Source organism: Arachis duranensis, chromosome 6 (assembly GCF_000817695.3).
Source record: "Arachis duranensis cultivar V14167 chromosome 6, aradu.V14167.gnm2.J7QH, whole genome shotgun sequence".
NCBI classification, from domain to species: domain Eukaryota; kingdom Viridiplantae; phylum Streptophyta; class Magnoliopsida; order Fabales; family Fabaceae; genus Arachis; species Arachis duranensis.
Window position 1 is genome coordinate 60223723 of NC_029777.3, and position 7422 is coordinate 60231144.

Sequence of the window (7422 nt, forward strand, 5' to 3'; positions counted from 1 at the left end):
AAATTATCCGCTCATCACAACACCAAACTTAAATTGTTGCTTGTCCCCAAGCAACTGAAAATCAAATAAGATAAAAAGAAGAGAATATACAATGAATTCCAAAAACATCTATGAAGATCAGTATTAATTAGATGAGCAGGGCTTTAGCTTTTTGCCTCTGAACAGTTTTGACATCTCACTCTATCCTTTGAAATTCAGAATGATTGGCTTCTTTAGGAACTCAGAATCCAGATAGTGTCATTGATTCTCCTAGTTAAGTATGATGATTCTTGAATCACAACTACTTATTGAGTCTTGGCCGTGGCCCAAAGCACTCTGTCTTCCAGTATTACCACCGGATACATACATGCCACAGACACATAATTGGGTAAACCTTTTCGGATTGTGACTTAGCTTTGCTAGAGTCCCCAATTAGAGGTGTCCAGGGTTCTTAAGCATACTCTTTTTGCCTTGGATCACAACTTTATTTCTTTCCTTTTTTCTTTTTTTTTCGTTTTCTTTTCTCCTTTTTTTTTCGTTTTTCTCTTTTCTCTTTTTTTTTGTATTCACTGCTTTTTCTTGCTTCAAGAATCATTTTAATGATTTTTCAGATCCTCAGTAACATGTCTCCTTTTTCATCATTTTTTCAAGAGCCAACATTCATGAACCACAAATTCAAAAGACATATGCACTGTTTAAGCATACATACAGAAAACCACAAAACACTTATCCCAATAACCATTATCCACCCAATAACCACCCAACTAACCAAAACACCTACCATCATCCATCAACACCCCAAAACCAACCAATCTCACAAGACTCTCAGAGGATTATAATCTAGAGATGCTCATGGAGAAGATGATGAAGAACCAAGAATTGACAACAAAGAACCAAGAAGCTTCCATGAAGAGCCTAGAAAGGCACATTGGACAAATCTCCAAGCAGATTTCTATTGAAAGACCTTCATGCTCACTACCAAGTGACACCATTCCTAATCCAAAAGAAGAATGCAAAGCTGTGCAATTAAGGAGTGGAAAGACATTGGTGGATGGCAACCAAGGGGCAACTAAGAAACTTATGGAGAATGACAAAGAGCCAACAAAGAAAGATGGAGCTAACAACAAGGACATAACAATCAATAATGTCCCAGAAAAGCTCACAGAAGAGAACAACCAACCACATAATATAAAGAAGGGAAAGCAGATCATGGAAGAACCAAATCCAAGACAGTAGCAAGTGGAGAAGAGTCTTACACCTCTATTACCTTATCCACAGAGATTCCAAAAAGAAGCAAAGGATCAACATTTCCACAAATTCTTTGAGACTTTCAAGAAGCTAGCGATCAACATACCCTTGGCTGAGGCATTGGAGCAAATGCCTCTATATGCCAAGTTCTTAAAGGAGCTCATCAACAAGAAAAGGAAATGGAATGAGAAGGAGACTGTAATGCTCACTGAAGAATACAGTGCACTAATCAGAAAAGGACTTCCTCCCAAGCTTGAAGATCCTGGAGGTTTCTTCCTACCTTGCACTATTGGAAGTCTATTCATCAACAAGGGGATGTGTGACTTAGGAGCAAGTATAAATCTAATTCCATCTTCTTTAGTGAAAAAGCTTGGCATAGGAGAGGTGAAACCAATACAGATGTCCTTGGAATTGGTAGACCAATCAGTGGTATATCCTAAAGGATTGATTGAAAACCTTTTAGTTAAGGTTGACAAGTTCATCTTTCCTACGGATTTTGTGATCCTGGAATCTTCAGAAAATGGCAATGACTCCATAATACTTGGTCGACCATTTTTGGCCACTGCTAGAGCCATTGTAGATATAGAGCAGGGAGAGCTAACCCTCAGGATGCATGAGGAGAGCATCACCTTGAAAGTGTTTCCAGAATCACAAAGTAATGAAGAAACAAGCAAGACAAGTAGTGACCCTCTTCCAAAGCAAGCAACCAACAATGCAGTAGAACAAAAAAATGAGCAGGTGCAAGAAGGAAAAGGAATTCAAAAAGAAGCCGGGATGATAAACAAAATGGGAGGTATCACAACCCAAGTCACTGTCAAGGGAGAAAGATCAACAAGAAAGAAAAAGATGAAGAATAAGACGAAGGCTTACAAAGGGTGGAAGAATAAGAAAATCCCAACTGAAGGATTTTCCAAAGGTGACAAGGTGCAACTAGTATATCAACAGCTGGGAACAGAAGATCATTACACTGTCAACCGAGTACTCTCTCTTGAGCACATTAAAATTGAGCATCAAGGCACACAGAGAAAGCTTACAGTGAGAGGGGACAAGTTGAGACATCACCAGCATCAACCACCCTAAAGGGAGATCAATGTCAAGCTAGTGACAAAAAAAGAGCGCTTGTTGGGAGGCAACCCAACCTGAGGTAGTTTTCTTTTCATAGCCTTTTCAATAAAAATGTTGAATAATTGGTATGGATTGCAAGGAGCTAAGTTTGGTGTTGCACACCAAAACAATTTAAGGGAGAATAAAAGATTCTAAGTTTGGTGTTCCACCAAAAATCTCATTTAAAAACACATTCTCACCTCTTGCATAGTACTAGCTCTAAGCAATCAAACAAATTATTCAACTATTTAACTGCTTTTTAGCTTTAATTCCATAACCTTTAGCAAGGACACAAGGTTTCACATATGGTTGATTTGTTGCATCAGAGGTTGTGGCAAACAATTAAGTTTGGTGTTCCCATACCAAAATAAATCCAAGAGCCACACTCAATTTATGCATACTAACCATGCACTTAAGGGCTTGAGAAGCAAGCAACTTTTGAGAATTATGCAGGACATGAGTCAACAATTGAAGATATTATGCATCTTAACTCAAGGAGAACACAACAGAAGGAAGAATCAAAGGGCTGCAACTTCAAAGGTTGTATCTAAACTTAATCCTTGCTGCTGTGAAGTGTTTTGAATCTGGAAACCATTGTATGTCCTACTAAAGTGTTTATCTAGTTACAAGTGGAATTGTTTATTAAGAATGCTTATTTGCATAAGTGCTTGTCATTCATCACTTAGCTTTAAATTTTGTTTTGTTTCCCATATGCTTGAATAAAAGAGAATGGTTTGAATTAGAAAGTAAATATCCAATGTTGCATTAGTTAGAATGGAAGTTAATGGTGGTATATGTGTTTGATTAAATACATAACTCATGAAATAATTGCTGCATAATATAATTTTCATTGAAGTGTGAGCTAGCTTGCTGTCATAAAGGTTCCTATCAGTAAAGAAAAAACCCTTGAGAACAAAAATAAAACAGAAAGAAAAGGAAGTAGAAAAAGCCAATGTGGCAAGAAAAACAAAGAATAAAGGCTGGACACCAATAGCTTGGACCCTAGGACACATGCCTGTGGTGTTCTTGTACTAGGATATGCTTGGACAAGTAAATTCTGAGGGGTATTTCAAAACCCGGTCACTTAGATCAACTGATTTGGGATGACCAATTGAAAGTCCACAATAAAGAGCAACTTAGATACAGAACATTTAGTTATCCAAAGAGATGCTGGGCATCAATGATCCTAGGAGGAAATAGTAAGCCATGTGTCTGTGGTGGAAAGATGTTGAGTCAAAAATAAAGCCAAAGGCTACTACTGCAACATTAGACACCGAGCCTTCAAAGAATAATAAGCTTGTTAAGCAAAATGAGAAAAGAAAAGTTAGCAAGGGAGTAATTAAAGAGTAAACCTTATAACAGCAAGTTTAGTAAGCCTTTGAGGAAAAATGTATATTATGTAACAGCAAACAATAACTTGGGTTGTCATTATCAGCATAAAAACTCCATAAATCAAGTTCTGCTACATGCCTAATAAGGATATAATTGCTCTTCTTGTTCATTTCATTTTCTCTTAGTTTTGATGCTTGCTTGGGGACAAGCAAGAGTTAAGTTTGGTGTTGTGATGACAGGTCATCATATACCCATTTTTCAAGCTAATTTCACTTGTTTTATTAGTCTTTATGCACTTTCTTGCATCATAAGTAAGTGATTTGGAATGAAAATGCATAACTTCTTTAAATCAAGCAACTACCATTAAATTGATGCTAAATCATGAGGTTCGAGCTAAAATTAATTGATTTTTAATGATTTATAAACCTTATGAGTTTAGAGATACTTTGAATGGTTGTTTTGGTTTCTTGTAGGTGAAGAAAGGAAGAAAAGAAGAAAAACGTGGCTTAAGAAGTGTAACCATGGGAGGAGAAGTGTGGTGCAACATAGAAGGAGGAAGGGCACACTGCCCTCCAGGGAGGTGTTGATCTGCTCCCAATAGTTTTGCGGAGGAAAGTGCATCCCTTGAGGCATCTCAGGGATTTCATGATGAGTGGGATCTCTTGTTTGCTCCATCCTTTTCTTAGTGATGGCCTTGTCCTCATCAATGAGGGTGTCTCCCTCAATGTCAATTCCAACTGAATAACAGAGGTGACAAATGAGATGAGGAAAGGCTAACCTTGCCAAGGTAGAGGACTTGTCCGCCACCTTATAAAGTTCTTGGGATATAACCTCATGAACTTCTACTTCCTCTCCAATCATGATGCTATGAATCATGATAGCCCGGTCTATAGTAACTTCGGACCGGTTGCTAGTCGGAATGATTGAGCATTGGATAAATTCCAACCATCCTCTAGCCACGGGCTTGAGGTCATGCCTTCTCAGTTGAACCGGCTTCCCTCTTGAATCTCTCTTCCATTGAGCGCCCTCTTCACAGATGTCTATGAGAACTTGGTCCAACCTTTGATCAAAGTTGACCCTTCTAGTGTAAGGGTGTTCTTCTCCTTGCATTATGGGCAAGTTGAATGCCAACCTTACATTTTCCGGACTAAAATCTAAGTATTTCCCCCCAACCATTGTAAGCTAATTCTTTGGGTCCGGGTTCACACTTTGATCATGGTTCTTGGTGATCCATGCATTGGCATAGAACTCTTGAACCATTAAGATTCCGACTTGTTGAATGGGGTTGGTAAGAACTTCCCAACCTCTTCTTCGGATCTCATGTCGGATCTCCGGATATCCACTCTTTTTGAGTTTGAAAGGGACCTCGGGGATCACCTTCTTCACGGCCACAACTTCATAGAAGTGGTCTTGATGCACCCTTGAGATGAATCTCTCCATCTCCCATGACTCGGAGGTGAAAGCTTTTGCCTTCCCTTTCCTCTTTCTAGAGGTTTCTCCGGCCTTGGATGCCATAAATGGTTATGGAAAAACAAAAAACAATGCTTTTACCACACCAAACTTAAAAGGTTTGCTCGTCCTCGAGAAAAAGAAGAAAGAAGAGAGTAGAAGAAGAAGAAATGAAGGAGATGGAGGAGGCTTTGTGGTTCGGCTAAGGGGAATAAGTAGTGTTTAGGTTGTGTGAAAATGAAGGAGTGAAGATGGATTTATATAGGAGTGGAGAGAGAGGTAAGGTTCGGCTATGTGAGGGTGGGTTTGGGAGGGAAAGTGTTTTGAATTTGAATGGTAAGGTAGGTGGGGTTTTATGAAGGATGGATGTGAGTGGTGAAGGGAAAAGATGGGATTTGATAGGTGAGAAGTTTTTGGGGAAGAGGTATTGAGGTGATTAGTGAATGAGTGAAGAAGAGAGAGAGTGGTGGTGTAGGTGGGGATCCTGTGGGGTCCACAGATCATGAGGTGTCAAGGAAAATTCATCCCTGCACCAAGTGGTGAGCAAAAATGCTCTTTATGCCAATTCTGGCGTTAAACGCCGGGCTGGTGCCCATTTCTGGTGTTTAACGCTAGCTTCTTGCCCTTTCCTGGCATTTAACGCCAGTCTGGTGCCCCTTTCTGGCGTTAAATGCCCAGAATGGTGCCAGACTGGGCGTTAAACACCCATTTGCTGCCCTTACTGGCGTTTAAACGCTAGCAAGGTCTTCCTCCAGGGTGTGCTATTTTTCTTTCTGTTTTTCATTCTATTTTTGCTTTTTCAATTGTTTTCGTGACTTCCCATGATCATCAACCTACAGAAAACATAAAATAACAAAGGAAAAATAGATAAATATAACATTGGGTTGCCTCCCAACAAGCGCTTCTTTAATGTTAGTAGCTTGACAGTGGGCCCTCATGGAGCCTCACAGATGCTCAGAGCAATGTTAGAACCTTCCAACACCAAACATACAGTTTGAATGTGGGGGTTCAACAACAAACTTAGAAGTTAGTTGTGGCCTCCCAACACCAAACTTAGAGTTTGACTGTGGGGGCTCTGTTTGACTCTGTTTTGAGAGAAGCTCGTCATGCTTCCTCTCCATGGTGACAGAGGGATATCCTTGAGCCTTAAACACAAGGGATTCTTCATTCATTTGAATGATCAATTCTCCTCTGTCAACATCAGTCACAGCCTTTGCTGTGGCTAGGAAGGGTCTGCCAAGGATGATGGATTCATCCATGCACTTCCCAGTCTCTAGGACTATGAAATCAGCAGGGATGTAATGGTCTTCAACTTTTACCAGAACATCCTCTACAAGTCCATAAGCTTGTTTTCTTGAATTGTCTGTCATCTCTAGAGAGATTTTTGCCGCTTGCACCTCAAAGATCCCTAGCTTCTCCATTACAGAGAGAGGCATGAGATTTATGCTTGACCTTAGGTCACACAGAGCCTTATTGAAGGTCATGGTGCCTACTGTACAAGGTATTGAGAACTTCCCAGGGTGCTGTCTCTTTTGAGGTAATCTTTGCCTAGTCAAGTTATCCAGTTCTTTGGTGAGCAAAGGGGATTCATCCTCCCAAGTCTCATTACCAAATAACTTGTCATTTAGCTTCATGATTGCTCCAAGGTACTTGGCAACTTGCTCTTCAGTGACATCTTCATCCTCTTCAGAGGAAAAATACTCATCAAAGCTCATGAATGGCAGAAGTAAATTCAATGAAATCTCTATGGTCTCAGTATGAGCCTCAGATTCCCATGGTTCCTCATTAGGGAACTCATTGGAGGCCAATGAACGTCCATTGAGGCCTTCCTCAGTGGTGCTCCCTGCCTCTTCCTCCTCTCCAAATTCGGACATGTAGGTCATGTTAATGGTCTTGCACTCTCCTTTTGGATTCTCTTCTGTATTGCTTGGAAGAGTGCTAGAAGGAAGTTCAGAAATTTTCTTACTCAGCTGACCCACTTGTGCCTCCAAGTTTCTAATGGAGGACCTTGTTTCAGTCATGAAACTTTGAGTGGCCTTAGATAGATCAGAGACTAAGTTTGCTAAGTTAGAAGAATTCTGCTCAGAATGCTCTATCTATTACTGAGATGATGATGGAAAAGGTTTGCTATTGCTAAACCTGTTTCTTCCACCATTGTTATTATTGAATTCTTGCTTCTGTAGATCCTTCCATGAAAAATTTGGATGATTCATCCATGAAGGATTATAGGTGTTGCCAAAGGCTTCACCCATGTAATTCACCTCTGCCATTGCAGGGTTCTCAGGATCATAAGCTTCTTCTTCAGAAGAT